This window comes from Castor canadensis, chromosome 11 (genome assembly GCF_047511655.1).
Source record: "Castor canadensis chromosome 11, mCasCan1.hap1v2, whole genome shotgun sequence".
Lineage (NCBI taxonomy): Eukaryota > Metazoa > Chordata > Mammalia > Rodentia > Castoridae > Castor > Castor canadensis.
In genome coordinates this window covers 111,694,271-111,713,786 of record NC_133396.1, presented here as the reverse complement: position 1 = coordinate 111,713,786, position 19,516 = coordinate 111,694,271, and the positions used below count along the sequence as shown (strand labels likewise).

Genomic DNA, 19,516 nt, shown 5'->3' with positions numbered 1-19,516 from the left:
ATCCATGTATTTGAAATACAGTGACCAAGACAGGGAGGAAAGGCCAGATTGTGTCAGGCTGGTAGATGATGGCAGGGAGTTGGGATTTTATTTAGTATGATGGGAGATACTACATCTTAAGCATGGGTTGTGGAAGGATTTGACCTAAATCTTCAAAGAGTTGTCATATGTACACTGGAGGATTAACCTTGCCTAATGAATATTGTGGTCTTTGCCTTCAGCTCCTGGGAGCTAACCTCTAAGCCCTTGTAATGTCCTTCCTGAGATGAGTGTCTTTGCTTACCTGGTGGCTTTGGGCCATGCTACATTCTATATCAACAGTGTGGTTTGGGTTGAGGGACCTTGTGCTACATCATATCAGTTCAGTTCCTGCAAGGACTGGAGACTAAGGTCAACCATACAGTAGTCAACCATATCCACATGACTTAGCTCCAATAAAACTGTACACCAAAGCTTCAGTGAGCCTCTTCAATATTCTGTGTACACTATCATGCACTTTTGCTTAAAGAAACAGGCATTGTCCGCACAGCTCACTGGGAGAGGACACATGGAAGCTCATGTCTGGTGACTCCCGGACCCTGCCCTGTGTACCTTGTCTGTTGGCTGATTTTAACTTGTGTTTTTTCATTGTCACAAGCTTCATTATGTGTATAATGGTTTTCCTGAGTTCTGAGTCTTTTGGAGTTACTGAACCTGAGGGTGGTGTTGGAGACATACAAACTTGCACGTGGTGTCAGAATGAGAATGATCATGGGAACTCCTGAACTCTGTTCGTACAATCCATTGTTTTTCACTTACTATTTACTAACATTACTGTACGGATCCAACATTACTCAGAGAATGCTGTCCTGCCCATCACAGCTTACTCAGGGTCAGGCTGCAGACACTGAATGAAGTCAAGTGAAGCAAATGATGCCATCAAGCATTCAGTGCCAAGCAGGGAAAAGTGGAGGTAAGAGGGTACTTTGTAGAAAAAGAGGTGCCACCTCATGGGTTGTTTTGCTCATAAGCAGGATTGTCCAGGCTGTTTCTTTCTTCTTTAAAAGTTATTGACCGTTATGAAACTTGAAGAAGTACCAGAAGAGGACACTTAATACCTTGTGGCTCTCAGCTAAGTGTTAATGTGGAATTATTATTTGGTTTCAGCTTAAAACCACTGAGAAAAAGCCATATGGAAGAGAGTCGGTCAAAGTAGAGTAATTATAGTAAGCATGCTTCTTGTATATGAATTTCTCTTTCACCTATTGATTGGTACATTTTATTTATTTGTGGTTGACAAAAGCAATTAGTATTTTTGTGTTTTGTTATTTAAAGTAGTTATTTTTATATTTAATGTATGTAAGATAATTCTTTGTGGGCTGTTAGTTGTTCACTCTGCAGGACTGAGACTGATACATTCTTCGAAGCATCTGTGAGTCATTTATAAAAACTGATCATTCTTGGGCCATAAAGAAAGTCTCAACAAATTGCAAATGACTCAAATTCTGACTACAATAAAATTAAGACAGAAATGAATACTTAGAAAATTCTCATGTTTGGAAACTGAGTATACCTTTCTGAATAATCCATGAGTCCAAAAAGATATAACAATAAAAATAGAAACTATTTTAAACAGAAGAACAATGAAAATACTGCATATTGAAATGTATGCTATACAGATAAAACTATGGTTATAAATTTGCCTCGAAACCTAAACTTACATATTAGGAAAACAGAAATACCTAAAAAGAATGTATCTCTTACAATTAAGTCAAGTTTGCTAATCACATTGGTCAAGTCTTCCATATCCTAGTTGTGGTTTTTTTTCCCTATTTGTTCTATGATTGTGGATTTGTCCTTAAAGTTCTACTAATTTTTGCTTTATAAATTTCTAGGTATATTATTAGGTGCATTAAAATTTAGAATTATCATTAAGTACTCAAATTAGTAATTCTGTCAGGTGCCATTGGCTCACATCTGTAATCCTAGCTACTCAGGAGGCAGAGATCAGAAGGATGAAGGTTGGAAGCCAGCTGGGGCAAATGGTTCATGAGACCCTATCTTGAAAATATCCTCACAAAAAGTAGGGCTGGTGGAGTGACTCAAGTGGTAGGTCGTTTGCTTAGCAAGCATAAGACCCTGAGTTCAGGCCCCACTACCGCAAAAAAAAAAAAGGAACTCTTCTAAAAAAAGTTAGAAAAAGGACAGGCAGTTAACCCAAACACAGTAAATAATAAAGACTGAGCATTGATGAAATAGAAAAGAAACATTAGAGAGAATCAACAAAAGCAAAAATTGGTTCTTCAAAATTAAGAAAGTTTCACTAGTAAAATATTAAGAACTGTGAGGGAAAGTACACAAAACCATATAAGAATAAAAAAGGGACGCCATGACAAATTCTATATTTTGAAAATTTAGAGGATATTAAAAAAACTTTAAGTCAAGAAATTAGAACATTTAGATGGAGTCAAATTTGTAAAACAAGTAACAAAACGGCACTATTTACCAAATCAGATACAACAAGAAACAAAGTTATAATCCTATAAAACATTAGGTAAATTGCAATCCAAATGGATAGTCTTCCCACAAAGAAAACCCCAGGCCTAGAAGGCTTTCCCATGAGTTCCACTGAACATGTACAGAAGAAACAGCAGCAGTCTCACTCAAAGCCTGTAGGCGTTCTCTTCTGAAGGAAGGCACTACCTTGCTGGTGGTGAAGCCTAACCTGATTACACAATGTGGCAAGAACATTACAGAAAGGGAAACATTTAGGCCTCTCCATATCATCAACTAAATTCAAAACTTAAAAATAAGGAATCAGTGAACATAATCCAGCAGTAAACAAAAGAGAAAATACATCATTGGTAAACTGGGTTTATTTCAAGAATGCTAGGTTGATTTAACATTTAAGGATCAAGCAATGTTACATTGGTTGAATATTCCTTACATTAACGGAATAAAGGAGAAATGTACCATCTTAAGAGATGTGAAAAAGCATTTGATAAAATTCAATATCCACTTATGATATTAAAAATTCTTTAAAAGTTTCTTAATATGATAAAGGATTTTTGTTGTTTTTTTTGAGACAGGGTCTCACTATATAGCCAAGGCTGGCCTTGAACTCTTGATCCTACTGCCTCAGTCTCCAAAGTGCTGGGAGTACAGATATGTACCACTATGCCCTGCTCAAAGATACAGCTTTTAAAAAAGAGATATTGCAAAAATGCTGAAGGCATCCATTTGAGTTGGGAACAAGACAATGATGCTCACTCTTTTCACTTATCTATGTAACATTGTTAAGGGAGTTCCTAGCCAAGACAGGGATTCAGAAAAAGGAAACATAAGGTATGAGGTCAGAAAGAAATAAAACTTGTATTATTCACATATGACATGGTCATATATATGGAAAAACCTGAAAAATTTTACAAAGGAAAATGTAAAATTAATAATGAGTTTTGCATGCATGATTTTTCTATCATTAATTTTAAAAACTTAAAATATTTACTAAACGCTTATAAAATTGAACTCCTAAGCATGAATCTATCAAAAGATAACACCTTCATGCAAGAGAAAAATTGTAAGAGATCTAAATAATTGGGGAAATATTCCACATTTTTTGATTGGTAAACTCAATATTATAAAGATATTATTTTCCCCCAAGTTTGACCACAAATCCAATATAATCATTAAAAATTCAAACTTGTTTTGACAATTACCATGCTGATTCTAAAATTTATATGGATATACAAAAGGCCAAGAAGAGACAACACAATCTTGAAATAGAACAAATGGAAAAATTTGCTCTACTAGAATTATTACAGAGCTACAGTAATTAAAACAGCATCATATTGAAGCAAAGACAAACAGACAATAGAACAGAACACAGCCCTGAATCTTGATGGCCCTGTAGGGTGGTGGGAACAGTTCTTCCAATGAATAGTGCTGGATTATGTCATGCAAAAAAACTAACTCCAGATGGGATGGAAATCTAAATATGGAAGGCAGAACAGCAAAGCTCCAAGAAGATTAGGGAAACATTTTTTTAAGCAAGACCAAAACAAAACAAAAACCTAGTTCCAGCATAAGGAAAAAAATTGATAAATTAAACTACATTAAAACTCTGTTCATTACACATAAGAGTAAAGTCATAATCTACCAGACAGATTTGCAGCACCTATAAGTAACAAAGGTCTTGTATCTAGTGTATATAAAATGTCCTAAAAGCAAAAAGAAAAAGGCAACTAATAGATAAGTGGGCAAGTGAATTAAACAGGCAGCTCCCAAGAGTGAAGAACAAGCTGGCCAACAAACACACAAAATGCACTCAGCTTCATTGTTCACCAGGGAAACGCACATTGAAACTGGGAGATGCTGGGTGTGGTGGCCCATGTCTGCAATACCAGTACTTAGGTGGCAGGATGATCATGAGTTCAAGGCCTGCTTGGGCTATACAACAAGTTCCTGTTTCAATCATCATCAACAACAAAAACAAACAAAAACAAAAAATGGGAGATACCACTACATACCTGCCAGATGGCTAAAACACTAACACCACCAAGTGTTGGCAAGGAGCATACACTGTTGTCGGGTATGTAAACTGGTACAACCACTTCAGAAAACAAGCAGTGCCTATTAATGGTGGACATATGCATATCCTACACCTCGGCAGTTCCACTCTTTGGTTTAAAGGCAACAGAAATGTGAGCACATAATTCACCAACAGGGTGCTCAAACATGTTCATGACAGTACTGTTTGTAACAGAGGCTGTTGGAAAACACTGAAATGTCTGTTAACATCAGAATGTTCAAGTGATGATACATCCATGTAGGTGTGTCCATAGAACACTACGAGCATTAAAAATGATCAGGCTATAGCAGTATGCATGGATTTCATAGACAGAAAGTAAAAGAAATCAGATACAAAATAATCTCTATAATTCCATTTATGTAAACTCCAAAACAAGGCAAAAGTAAATTAAACTTGACATAGCATCATGTCTAGGAGCACATGCTTCTGGGCTAAGCCATATTACCATATGGGAAGTGATGGCTGCCCATGCTTTCAGAGGGAGTGCAGAGGCAGTGTGGGGCGTGGGCTTCTGGGGTGCCAGCAGGATCCAATTTCTTCACCTGGATGATGTTGGTGTTACTTTGTGATAGTTCATTTGACTGTTTGGTTTTATGTACTTTTCTACAAAAATGTAATATTTATATTTTACATTACAGTATATTATAGTATACTACATATTAAATATGGTACCAGATTTATAAATATTTATAATATTTCATTCATTTTTAAAAGGTTCAACCAACAGCAGCAAAATCCAGAAAGGAGAGCAGGGAAGTTCACTGAAAATGTGGCCATTATTCCCATCTCAATAGGAGTCTGTGGGTCCAGCAAGTAGAAAGTGCTTAACAGAATGGGAATGAATGACTAAACATGTAGGGTCAGCACTGAAATTCCCTAGTGCATAAAATCTTAATCATTTGCCAGTAACAAGAAGATACCTTCTTAATGGAAATTATGGACGTTGGTGGAGAAACTGGGTTCGGTTCCAAGTTTCACCCTAGAGGACAGGCCTTCCTGAATTCTTGCCTTTCTATTAATAACACAATTTAAATGAGTTTATCTTTAAAGAAACTGTGAGGCAACTTTCCACCTTTTGGAAAGGGGCTCTCAAGTTCAACGAAGAAGTGGCAGGAAGTAGTGAGTAGCCAGAGGTAAGCTCCCCCAGGAAAAAAACCAAAAAAACCCTGAAAAGCCTATTTCACATGCCATCCTCCTGGGCTGGTGCCTTACAGAGCGCCTGCCTCTTGACACTCCACTTGTGGAACACCCAATGCAAGTATCTCAACAGTTCTGAGGCCCACCAGCAGAACAGTCACCTGCAGGTGCCTGCAAAATATAGATTTCAGTGCATGAAAAGCTTTGAGCATGGCGCCCGGAAATGCATGTGCTTTTATACTCACCCCTCGGACAACTCCCATGAAGTCGAAAATTGAGATGAGCTTTCTGTTGGAATATGCAAGGCCATCCAGGTGACTGCTAGACTGAAGACAACACTCAAAACACAAAGGCAGGCTTGGAACTGAAAAATTCCCAGCCCGACGCATAGCAGCCAAGCTATGCAACGAGCACAACGAGATTTTAATCTGAGCAGGCTGGGAGAAAACAGCTCTGCATGTTAAGGTCTCTCTGGCTCTTGCAAACCCAGTGTGAGGTTCTGAGGAGGTCTGAATTAAGACCTAATAGGACTCACAAGACGCTGACTGGGGAGCCACTGTCAATCCAAACTGCCTCACACGGTGTGAGAGATGAATTCCACCTGTGATGGTGGGTTTGGAAGGACATCCCTGAGGGTAGCCCTGTATTTTTCATAAGCAGCCAACCTCATTCTGAGTTGTTTCAATTGTGAGCTTGTGAAAACCTGCCTTCTGGCAAATCTCCATCATGAGCTTGGTATTCAAGGTCACTAGCAATCATTATGTGACCTTTACAGATGATCCAACAAGAATCTGAACACATGTTCATGTTGTTGTCCATTTGCCTAATAATTCTGTGATTTAAATATGCTCTCCACCTCAAAAGCCCCTGTACAGACAGGGAAAGAGCCCAACTCTCACAGGATGTGCAAAGTATGTGTGCCAGTTAAGGAGCAAGGAGCAATGCTGCACTAATTTGAATTTTCCCTCTGCACTGCAGGGTCAATGGTGAGGCTTGTGAACCCTTGCCTGTGGCAATCTGGATGTCATCTTGCTACAGTGATAACTGATCGTTTCCATCACTTATCTTTGCAGGGTCTGCCCCAGTCTGACCTGACCTTATTTCCTCTGTTTTTTTTTTTTGCCTCTCAAGTCACCACCACATTTAAGTTCAAGAACTCTTTTTAAGAACAAAAAACAAACTCAAATCAAAGCTACAAGGGAAGGAGTACAAGAAAGCTGTGACTTCTGTTAACAGCAGCTTAAGTAAGAAACGACAGTAGCCCTGGGATAGGTAGAGGCACCCCTCTGCTCTTTCCCACCTTAGAAGATGGAAAATGAGAACATCATAGGGGAAGACATGCAAATGCCTGCCCTTGTGGGCTGAGGCTGTCGTTTTTGATAACTCATGTCTAAGGCAACAAGAAAGAAATTTTAGACGACACAAAATGCACATGAGAAGAAAAGCATGCTAAATAAAACATTTCTAAAGCATCCATCTGTTTTGGTGAAACTTCTGGAGCTGGAAGACAACTCATCTTAAAATATGAGTAACTAAAAAAGAGTGAGACTCCCCTGCTTTTGAAAAATGCCTGAACCCCACAATTTCAATGAATAAAGGAGCTAGCTGCCAAATTTACTACCAGCTTTAGCTTATGAGTCAAGTTGGATCTTTTAATTAAACATTTATAATATAATAATAATACTTAAACTCACATTGCCCCCTTTCGCCAGGAAGCTCAAAGAACCTTCTTAATGTCAAATTATTCATCTTTTATAGAAATCCTGGTCAGGTCTATGGGAGACAAAATATTTTAGTACTTAAAAGTAGTGCTTGATGAACCAATTATTATTTTTTTTCTCTTTTGCATTCTTCAACAAATTGGGACAAGGAAGGGTTAAACACGGAGACCCAGCAAGCTGAGGGCATGGTGGGGATGGCGCTCCTCCTGTGTCCTCTGCCTCCTTCAGTTATGATGAGGTAACCAGTTCACAGGGAGCTGGAGTCAAAAAGCACAAGTGGAAGGGGTCTTTGGGTGCACATTGGAGTTGGCTTGGGGTGTTCCAAAGAATCCATGTCTAGGCTCTCACTGTTCAGAACACCAAAACAGTCCCTGGCATGATTCCTTGGACTTGCTATTTGTAAACATTTCCCAGGTGATTCTGACCTGCCGCCTGGGCTGCACACCACCATTACAGTGAACAAAGCCCTGGACCAGGAGGAGTTAGGACACTGGTCCAACTCCCAGTTTACCTGCTGTGCACCTTGTGTACCTCCCTTCAACTCCTGCAGCCCGTTTCTTCATTTGTAAAGTGACCAATTGACACTGTCCGATTGGAAGGAGGAATGATCTCCTTTGCAAGGGGGAAGAGAAATGATGTTTTCTAGTGGTGAGCAGAGCTTCTTGGAAATCATTCTAGAGCTTGGCTATTGTGAATAGTGCTGCGATGAACGTTGGCATACAGGTGTTTCTACTGTCTCCTGTTTTATGTTCTTTTGGATAGATGCTCAGAAGTGGTATCACTGGATCATATGGCAATTCTATCTCTAGTTTTTTGAGGAAATGCCATACTGCTTTCCATAGTGCTTGTACTAATTTGCATTTCCACCAGTAGTGTATAAGAGACAGCATAGATAAATGGGACCTCATAAAACTAAAAAGCTTCTGCTCTTCAAAAGAAATGGTCTCTAAACTGAAGAGACCACCCACAGAGTGGGAGGAAATATTTGCCAGCTACACATCAGACAAAGGACTGATAACCAGAATATATAGGGAACTTAAAAAACTAAATTCTCCCAAAATTAATGAACCAATAAAGAAATGGGCAACTGAACTAAACAGAACTTTCTCAAAAGAAGAAATTCAAATGGTCAAAAAACACATGAAAAAATGCTCACCATCTCTAGCATTAAAGGAAATGCAAATTAAAACCACACTAAGATTCCACCTCACCCCTGTTAGAATAGCCATCATTAGCAACGCCACTAACAACAGGTGTTGGTGAGGATGTGGGGAAAAAGGAACCCTCTTACACTGCTGGTGGGAATGTAAACTAGTACAGCTACTCTGGAAAAAAAATTTGGAGGCTACTTAAAAACCTAAATATTGATCTACCATATGATCCAGCAATACCACTCTTGGGGATACACCCAAAAGTCTGTGACACAGGTTACTCCAGAGGAACCTGCACGCACATGTTTATTGCAGCACTATTCACAATAGCCAAGTTATGGAAACAGCCAAGATGCCCCACCACTGATGAATGGATTAAGAAAATGTGGTATTTATACACAATGGAATTTTATGCAGCCATGAAGAACGAAATGTTATCATTTGCAGGTAAAAGGATGGAATTGGAGAACATCATTCTGAGTGAGGTTAGCCTGGCCCAAAAGACCAAAAATCCTATGTTCTCCCTCATATGTGGATATTAGATCAAGGGCAAACACAACAAGGGGATTGGACTTTGATCACATGATTAAGTGAGAGCACCCAAGGGAGGTATGAGGATAGTTAAGACACCTAAAAAACTAGACAGCATTTGTTGCCCTCAATGCAGAGAAACTAAAGCAGATACTTTAAAGTGACAGAGACCAATAGAAGGGGACCAGGAACCAAAGAAAATGTTAGTTCAAGAAGAATTAACTTTGAAGGTAACACACATGTACAGGAAAGCAATACAGGTCAACTCCCTGTATAGGTAGTTTTATCTCAACTAGCAAAATCCCTTGGTCCTTCCTACCCAGTTTCTGCTGGGTAGCAAGGGGGAAGGGGGGAAGGGAGGGAGAGGAGGGAGGGTAAGGGAGGAGGTGGGGGGAAGGGGGGGAGAAATGACCCAAACATCGTATGCACATATGAATAAAAAATAAAAAATTAAAAAAGTAATTACCACAAAGACACTAAAATAAAATCAATTCAAGGCCCATTTATGATATTAACAAATATTATTTGTCTTGCAAGTCTATTGATTGTCAATACTAATGGAAATATTTCCTTGCTTAAGCACTTTTTCCTAAGACTGGGCTAGAGACTCACTCTTAGCTCTTATGCATTGGCTATTTTAGCTAGGCAGAAGTTTTAATACTTTTAATTAATCATATCAGTTCCTTCATGGGGCCAGTCTTATTTAGGCTATGAGACAATGTCGTACAGCATTCAAGTCCCTCCTTCCATAGGATTCTCATTCCTGGGAAGGGCGGTTATGCCATTTTAAAAGCCAGATCCATCTAGCAGGACTTTCAGCATCTGGGTGGATTCAGGGTGTCCCTTGAGCACCTTTGAATGTAGACAACAGGCTCCACCTACAGAAACACAGCTCTTTCTTTTCTTCAAGTGTCCTGGACTTTTCTTTTTGGGGAGACTCTTGATTGCTGCTTCAATTTCATTTTGTGTTATAGATCTATTCAGGTGATTAATATCCTCTTGGTTCACTTTTGGATGATCATATGTATCTAGAAATCTGTCCATTTCTTTAAGATTTTCAAATTTATTTGAATATAGATTCTCAAAGTAGTCTCTGATGATTTCCTGGACTTCCATGGTGTTTGTTGTTATCTCCGCTTTTGCATTCCTGATTCTACTAATTTGGGTTTTTTCTCTCCTCATTTTAGTCAGGTTTGCCAGGGGTCTGTCGATCTTGTTTATTTTTTCAAAGAACCAACTTTTTGTTTCATTAATTCTTTGTATGGTTTTTTTGGTTTCTATTTCATTGATTTCAGCTCTTATTTTTATTATTTCTCTCCTTCTATTTGTTTTGGGATTTGCTTGTTCTTGTTTTTCTAGGAGTTTGAGATGTAGCATTAGATCATCAATTTGGGATCTTTCAGTCTTTTAAATATATGCACTCATGGCTATAAACTTTCCTCTCAGGACTGCCTTTGCTGTGTCCCATAGGTTCCAGTAGGTTGTGTTTTTGTTTTCATTGACTTCCAGGAACTTTTTCATTTCCTCTTTTATTTCATCAATGACCCATTGTTCATTAAGCAATGAGTTATTCAGTTTCCAGCTGTTTGCATGTTTTTTGTCCTTATTTTTGTTTTTGAGTTCTAGTTTTATTGCATTGTGATCAGATAGAATGCATGGTAGAATTTCTATTTTCCTATATTTGCTGAGGCTTGCTTTGTGCCCTAGGATATGATCTATTTTGAGAAGGTTCCATGGGCTGCTGAGAAGAATGTATGTTGTGTAGAAGTTGGATGAAATGTTCTGTAGACATCAACTAGGTCCATTTGATCTATGGTATATTTTAGATCTCGGATTACTTTATTGATTTTTTGTTTGGATGATAATGGGGTGTTAAAGTCTCCCACGACCACTGTGTTGGAGTTAATATATGGTTTTAGGTCCTTCAGGGTATGTTTGATGAAATTGAGTGCGTTGACATTGGGTGCATATAGGTTGATAATTGTTATTTCCCTTTGGTCTATTTCCCCTTTTATTAGTATAAAAAGGGGATTAGTATAAAAATGTCCCTCTTTATCTCGTTTGATCACTGTAGGTTTGAAGTCTACTTTATCAGAGACTACTACTACTATTGCTACTCCTGCCTGTTTTCGGGGGCCATTGGCTTGGTAAATCTTCTTCCAGCCTTTCATCCTAAGCCTATGCTTATTTCTGTCAGTGAGATGGGTCTCCTGTAAGCAACAAATTGTTGGATCTTCCTTTTTAATCCAGTTCGTCAGTGTCTTTTGATGGGGGAATTAAGTCCATTAACATTAAGTGTTAGAACTGATAGGTATCTGGTGATTCCTGTCATTTAGTTATCTTAGTTGTTTGAAGGTTTGATTGTGTGTACCTAAATTGAGGTTACTCTCTACTTTCTTGCTTTTTCTTTTCCTGTAGTTTGGTGCTACCTGCCCTTTCATGGTTATGTTGGGTTTCACTTTCTGTGTGCAGAATCCCTTGAAGAATCTTTTGTAGTGGTGGCTTTGTGGTCACATATTGTTTTAGTTTCTGCTTATCATGGAAGACTTTTATTGCTCCATCTATTTTGAATGATAGTTTTGCTGGGTAGAGTATCCTGGGGTTGAAGTTATTTCCATTCAGTGCCTGGAAGACCTCACCCCAAGTTCGTCTTGCTTTTAATGTTTCTGTTGAGAAGTCTGCTGTGATTTTGATGGGTCTACTTTTGTATGTTATCTGTTTTTTCTGTCTTACAGCCTTCAATATTCTTCACTATTCTTTCTTGGGTTTCTGTACTTGTTGTTTTAATGATAATATGCCATGGGGTAGTTCTATTTTGGTCTGGTCTGTTTGGTATTCTGGAAGCCTCTTGCATCTATATGGGAATAGATTTCTCTAGATTTGGGAAATTTTCTGTTATTATTTTGTTGAATATATGCATTCCCTTTGCTTGCACCTCTTCTCCTTCTTCAATGCCCATGATTCTCAGATTTGGTCTTCTGATGGAGTCAGTGAGTTTTTGCATTTTCTTTTCACAGGTCTTGAGTTGTTTGACTAATAGTTCTTTGGTTTTTCCTTTAATTACTATTTTATCTTTGAGTTCTGAGATTCTGTCTTCTGTTTGTTCCATTCTGGTGGATTGGCCTTCAATTTTGTTTTGCAATTCTGTTTCATTCTTTTTTCTGAGGTTTTCCATATCCTGAGTCACTTCCTCTTTAATGCTGTCTATTTTCGTCCTGAGTTCATTTATCTCTTTATTAATTGTGTTCTTTGTTTCACTTTGGTGTTTATACAGTGCTTCTATGGTTTCTTTTATTTCTTCTTGTGCTTTTTCAAATTCTCTATTTTTGTTGTCTTGGAATTTCTTGAGTGTCTCCTGTACATTTTGGGTGACCCTATCCAGTATCATCTCTATAAAATTCTCACTGATTACCTGTAGTATGTCTTCTTTTAGATTATGCTTGTGAGCTTCTTTGGGTTCTTTGGCATAGTTTATCTTCATTTTGTTGGAGTCTGGATCTGAGTATCTGTTTTCTTCATTTCCCTCTGGTTCCTGTACTAATTTTTTGTTGTGGAGAAACTGGTTTCCCTGTTTTTTCTGTCTTCCCATCATTGCCCTTGGTATTGTTATTGTCCTTGTACTGTGTGCAATTAAGTATTTTCTAGCTTGTAATAATAAAATGGTGATATTTAGAATGGAAGGGTGAGAGGAGAGGGAAAGCAAAGAAGTTAAATAAAAAGAGAAAAACAAATAAACAAACAAGTAAAAACAAACAAACAAGTTTCAAAGACATAAACAGGGAGAGATAGTGTACTAATTAACAGTAAGCTAAATAGGCATTAGAGAGACAGAGAGAGGGTTGAAAATTAAAAAAAAAAAATCTCCAAGTTCAAATGCAATAAAGTTTCAGTCTTAATAATTTTGGTGTTAGTCCCTCAGCCTCCAATCGTGGAGATGGTGTCTCAGTAGTTCTGTCATTGTCTCATCAAAGGGGAAAACAAACAAACAAACAAACACAAAAAAAACAAAAAAAACCAACAAAACAAAACACCACAAAGTGTCCCAAGTTCAAATGCAATACAGTTTCAGTAAGTTTTTCAGCATGCAGGTGTAGTTCGGTTGTTGTCTCATCAAAGGAAAAGAAGAAAAAAAAAAAAAGAGTCTGGCTATCTGAGGCTGCGGCTTACCTGCCTGCTGCTGTCAGCCTGCTGTTGCTGGAGGCTTTATTTATGCAGATCTCAGGAGTGAGCTTAACACTCACCTAGTCCCTCTGGCTTTGTTTATTTAGAGTTTTCCTGGGTGCTACCACCACTGTTATAAGCATTCCCCTTTCCAAGCACACTGGGGGAGGTGACACTACACCCACTCTCTCAGGCCAGAGTGTTTATTTATAGGTCACGTGGGAAGTGGGCTTTCCCTCTTCTCCTGTGGAGTTTTCCTCTCACTGCCACTTTTACAAGCTTTCCCACTCATGGTTTCTGGGTGTGTGCCACCACTCCTGCCTTCTCTGGCTGGCTTGTTTATTTACAGTTCCATGAGGGATTGCCCCTCCCCCCCTTTGGTGCTCAGGGCACCCCATCCTCTTTGCTATGTGACTTTTTTGTTGTTGTTTATTATTCAGTTTCTCTTTTTACCCTGGGTGGGGGTTGGTCTGTCCAGGGGGCTATGCTGATCTGGCCCAGGATTGTCTGTGGGAGTACTGCATGCTGCTTAGCTCACCTTGTGGTCTGCATCTTCCCAAGTGGTCTAGGAGCTGGCATCTGGCAGCATGGGAGCCCTCCTGGTTTCTCCATTTAACATGGAGTGGGAATGCTACGTGCGGGCTGGGGGTGTGGAGGAGTCAAACTTTTGCCTCTTCTCAGTGGTTTTTCTTATAAGGTGTGTCTCCAGCATCTCTCCAAGATTTTACTTTAGGAAGCACGCTTTCTGTTTCCTCCCTCTAGCCACCATCTTGGAATCTCCTCGGTAATTACTTTTAAAACACACTTTTCTTTTTTGAGACAGGGTCTCTCACTGTGTAGCCATACTGGTCAATCCTCCTGCCTCTGCAACCTGAGAGATGGGATTATAGATGCCTGGCTTACACTACTTGCAGGTGTGCAAACCAAAGTGTGAATCAGTACTGTGTTGACTCTAGACCAATTCAAGGGTTTCAGGGAGGAGGTGTCATCTGTCCATGTCCTGACATGTACTGAAGAAGTGTTTATAAAGTGCATTCATGTAAAGTCAACCTTACATCATCTTTTGTAAATGAAAAACAGGAAAGGGCTATAAGTACTCCAGTAAAGTGCCCCCAAGTAGACCCTTGTTGAGTGCTTTTGGAAAAGCAGAGGCTTTGGGCCACCGTACTAAAGAGGTAAGAAACCCTATGCCCCTAGGGCACATTTTCAATTCTTTGCTAATTTCAGTGTCCTCTCTCCTCTGTTCTCTGGACCACAGATGTTTCCACCCATGCTTAGGGTCAAGAAGAAGCATCCTGGAGAAACACTGACATCTTTCAGGTTAGAGACTCTGGGTGTCATAAGATGAATTCATTTCCTATTGTATCAGTTCTATAAGTCCAAACTAAAATTGAGTTAACCTGGGATAAGCAATTTAGTTGGAATAAAGGAGTCATGTGAGAAGGGAAAGTGGCTGGCACATGTTTCAGAATGAGGTGGAGAATAAAAGAGAGGGAAATCTGTGTGAGGGTCCAAGAGAACATTTGCCTAACACTGTGCAAAGTGCTGTTGCTATAAAGCATTGTAATGCATATGAACTTACATAAAAACTGTTTCTCTGACACAACTGGTCAGAAGTGTGAAAGACTGGAGGGAGCCCAGGCACCAGTGACAAAACCCGGGGCTTGAACAGGTGTGTCTATTGCTAAACCCTCAATTAAATCCTGGGAAGTCTCTTAACATCTTTGAGACTCAGTTTTTCTATCTTCCAAACAAAAACTAAATCAGAATGAAGGCATGAGTTATATGACTTCTATAAGTCCCTTTGTTAGACTCGGCAGCTAGGTAGACATGAGCAGGAACAGGGAAATGCTCCTGGCTACAAGATTCCATTCCCCTTTTGCTGAGGTAGAATCATAAAACCTCAGATGGCCTCATACTGTGGACTGGTGATTAAGATAAGGGCCCTATATCCTCCTTATCCAGTGTACTCCCCATATCAAGTTCAAGCCTATGTAATGATCACTGGTGACACTTAACTGGGAAGTGCAAAGAGGCACTGGAACCTGCCTTAACCCTCTCAAAGCTCCAAAATGCAGGTGTATGACTTTCCACGCCCAGGCAACCACCAAGCAGTCCGTATCATTTGAGGAGGGTCACAGGAGGAGTCCTACTAGAAAATTAAAACTCTAAACCTCAACTTTGAGGAAGTTGGCCTTCACCTGAACTGCCCACCTCATGTGTAAAGGTGTACCTTCAGTTTACCAGTAAATCATCCTTTGCATCTTCCTACTCTTTGCAGTTCTTTTGTGCACCTGGGGCAGCATCTTAATCTTAGATGTTGCACCCAAAGATCACCAAGGAACACCCATCAATAACACCTGCAGCTCTGAATCTGGCTGCTGTCATTTGTTGTAACAATGTGCTCTTGTGTCTGGCTCGAATGGAACTTTTGTGGCATAAAGAAAGCAAGATACAACCTTTAGAGGAAAAAAAAAATGCTGGCTTAGTATAACAGTGTATGGGGAAAACAGATTTATACCATAAATTTATACCATAAAAACTACAGAAAAATGTCCAGTTGGTTATTTTGGTGGAAGAGAATCAGAATGTGAGGGGATCAACTGGACACTTTAGTTTTTGCCTTGCTTCCCAGTCCTTTCCCCAATCTTCTAGGAATCATCTTTTTCACATCATATTCTCACATGAAATCTGTCCCCTTCTCTCCTCATTCATATGTATTCCTTTACCTATGAAGAAAATGCAGATTTTGGCCCCAGGAGGCCCAAACCCAGAGACTTTCAAGAAGAGGAGAAAGAGGTGTTGTTCTGAAGACAAATCCCAGCCCAGTCGGGTACCATTGTCTCACTATAATTCCTTGTGTCCCATAAGAGCCCTCTGCACACATGAGCTCTGGAAGATAGAAGTTTGAGACAAAGAGGACTCCTCCATGAATAAACCTGTTTCCTTACAACAAGTTCTATTTCTTGGGTTTTTGGTACAGCAGGGAGCAATATGGATCTGAGATTCCAGTAACATTAGGGCTAGTTCTGCTGCTTCCTCATCAACTGTATGACCTTGATAAAGTGAGTGAACCTCTCTGAGCCTCAGTTTCCTAGTTATGAAATGAGAACAATGAGTCTCATATCTTGTAGGGTGGCTGTATGTGTTAAATGAAGCAGTGGTTCTGAAAGCACTTTTAATGACCTGTAAAAATGTGATAAATTATTATTACTGCCATTACAAAAATTCACTGGCCTTCTAAGAATTACCTGGCAAAGGAAACAAATTAATTCAGTAGTCCTTACTATTCACCCAGCATAAATACTGAGCAAGAAGCAACTACTATTTACTAAGCAGGAAAAAAAGTCTCCCTGGGTACCCCCATCAACCTTCTCATAAGCCACGTAGAATAAAGAAGCCTTAGGACATTAATAACGTCTTTTTTTCCCACCATCAAGACAACAAAATGAGTCTTTTTATCCAGCTCTTTCAAAGACCAACAATGTGGAAGAAAGTTCCCCACTTATGGAGGTATGGTGGGAACAAAATACCAAGAGCCAGGTGGAAAGAGGAACTGAGCCCAGGGGATGTTCCTGCAGGTGAAACTCAATGATCCAAGAAAGAGACAACCAATCAGGAAGGTCCACAAAAAGGAAGAGAAACCATCAAAAGTGGCCTAGGCCAAGGTATAAAGCTCCTTTGTGTAGTTGCCTGCCATTGCCTCCCCTTTAATGGAGTCTTTTCTCTGTCTTGGTAAATTCTTTTACTAACCTGTGGCTCCCCAAAGCCACAGCATACTACCATTAAGATGAAAAATAAACACTATTGTACACAAGTTGACAAAATCTGTTCTTCCCAGCTTCCAAAATGATGATTAGACCCAACACCAGTACTGGAATGCAGAATGGAACCCTCCTTTGGAAATGGAGGGTCGTATTTACGTTGCTGACTCCTCAACGCCCCTCCCCGCACATTTGGCCTAGTGCAAGGAATTACACATGCAAATCTGCACAATAGAAGCTCCTACTTCAGGAGACTTCTCACTCCTTTTCTTGGAATTACTACATAGCATACGATGTTGGAGAGAAGCTCATTTACATAGTGATGAACTGCTGTCCTTCGATGATTAAAGAACAGAGGGCCTTCATCTCTGGGCAATATACAGGAAGCCTATTTTGGTCTTCTTTATTGTCTTATGTCCCTGAGCTTGTCTAGGTCTTAAGTACTGGGTATCTTAGGAAATAGGTTTTGGTAGGGAAATCTATATATATGAACCAAATAAACTTTCAGTTACATTGAATCTTATGGAAAGCATAGCTTGCATGGGCTACATGCAAGAGGAAAAAATGATTTAATTTTTAAAACTTTTAATCCAGTTGAGCACCAGTGAATCATGCCTGTAATCCTGGAAGGCTGACATTGGAAGGATTGGTGATTCAGGCCAATCTGGGCAAAACATTTGCAAGACCTTATCTCAATGGAAGAAAGATGGACATGGTGCATGCCTGTCATCCCAACAACAGTGGGAAGCATAAAACAGTAAGACAGAAGGGCCCCTGGAAACCTCCATTATGATCGCCCTGTGACCTTAAAGGGTGGGAAGAAGAAAAAGCAGAACAGACCAGAATAAGGACAGTGTAAAGACTAGGACATGACCAATCAGAATGCTGAAGGCACAGTCAACTGGAATGCTGCTTTCTGCACACCTAATTAGCATAGATATTGAGCAATGCCCTGGAGAAAATGAACAAAAACTGCAGGTCTCATCACTTTATGGAAACCCATAAAGGATCCCTCCCTTCCTGCAGGAGCTTTCATTCTTTCCCTTAATAAACTTTCTACCTCTATGCTCACCCTTTGTTGCCTGTGAAGTTCATTCTTTGGCTTTGTGAGACAAGAACCCAGAGTGCCAACCCTTCCTCTGGCTAAACACCTAAGCCAGCAAGGTTGAGTGGAGGCTTTCAGTCCTACACAACTCTCCTGTATCCACAGGATCTTTGTCCAGACTGGCCTGGACAAAAAGTGAAACTATATCCCCAGAATAATTAGAGCAAAAAGTGCTGGAGGGCTGGAAGCATGGCTCAAGTGGTAGAATACCTGCCTGCCTACCAAGCACACTGCCCTGAGTTCAAACCCAGTACTGCCAAACAAAGACTCACCCCCACAAGACCTTAAAACCCTATATTAATTCTGGTTTTATATATATATATTATATACTTCCTACATGCTTCATATTTGTGACATAGATCATATACATGAAACATAGATCTTGAAAATAAAATCAAAAGACTCAAGTACTTTAATAACAAGACACCATCTTAATGATCCTTCACAATTTCTATAAGGAACAGCATAATAGATATTTTAAAAATGCTTGTCAGATCAAATTATTTTAAAAATATCGTAAAGAAAATGTACACTAAATTATAATAATCATGTACATATTATTTTTATAAAAGCTCCCTTCCCAAATAAACTCAATAATAGTATCAAGAGAAACTGTAAATAAGTTCTAGTGAACTTAATGAAATGGAAGTTCCATGCCTCACGGAAATCTGCAGCTCGAATTAATTCTTGATTCATGTTTATTCCAACTTTGGCTTTATTGATCCTTTGAGATATATAATCAACCACTTAGCATCCCAATTAGTCAAACTCAATGTGTTTTTTTAGAACTTTAAATTTGTCTACATTGAGCAAAAACTATATATATGTGTGCATATATATATATATATATATATACACACAAAAAAAATTGTTTTGACCAATAGATTTAGGGTGATTGCCAGAAGTAAATGAAATATTTTGTCACCATCAATAGATTTATGGGTAATTGTTATAAATAAATGTCTACCATGTCAAATGGCTCTTGCTTGTCACAGTTCTTTCTTTCCTTAAAGGAATCACACCTGACATGGAACTGATAAAAAGTAATTGATTTAATCCCCTGAGTAACACATATCTTCTATATCACTAAGTACAGTTTCTGCATAATATATTTACTGAACTTTTTAATTGAGTAACATGGGAATGAGTGCTGAGTTGGCAGCCTAATAACAAATAGCCCTAATTTTACCTGAGTTGCTCTCTTGCATTGACAAAATGGTGATAAATTAGATTGTAATTGACATAGAAAAGGAAGGCTGCTTCTTTTAATGCTTAGATTAACTAGTCCCCTACCTCAATCCTGGATATAGTCATGATTTTCCACCGTCACACAGGTTTAGCCAGAAATAGAGAGACCAGCCCTGCAGCCCTGAGCAAGC

General features: G+C 39.2%; 1 protein-coding gene across 4 annotated transcripts in view; it reads right to left on the bottom strand.

The window, feature by feature from the left end:
• Positions 1-19,516, bottom strand: part of Susd4 (sushi domain containing 4) — a 128,248-nt gene that overhangs the window by 44,696 nt on the left and 64,036 nt on the right. The window lies entirely within an intron of this gene.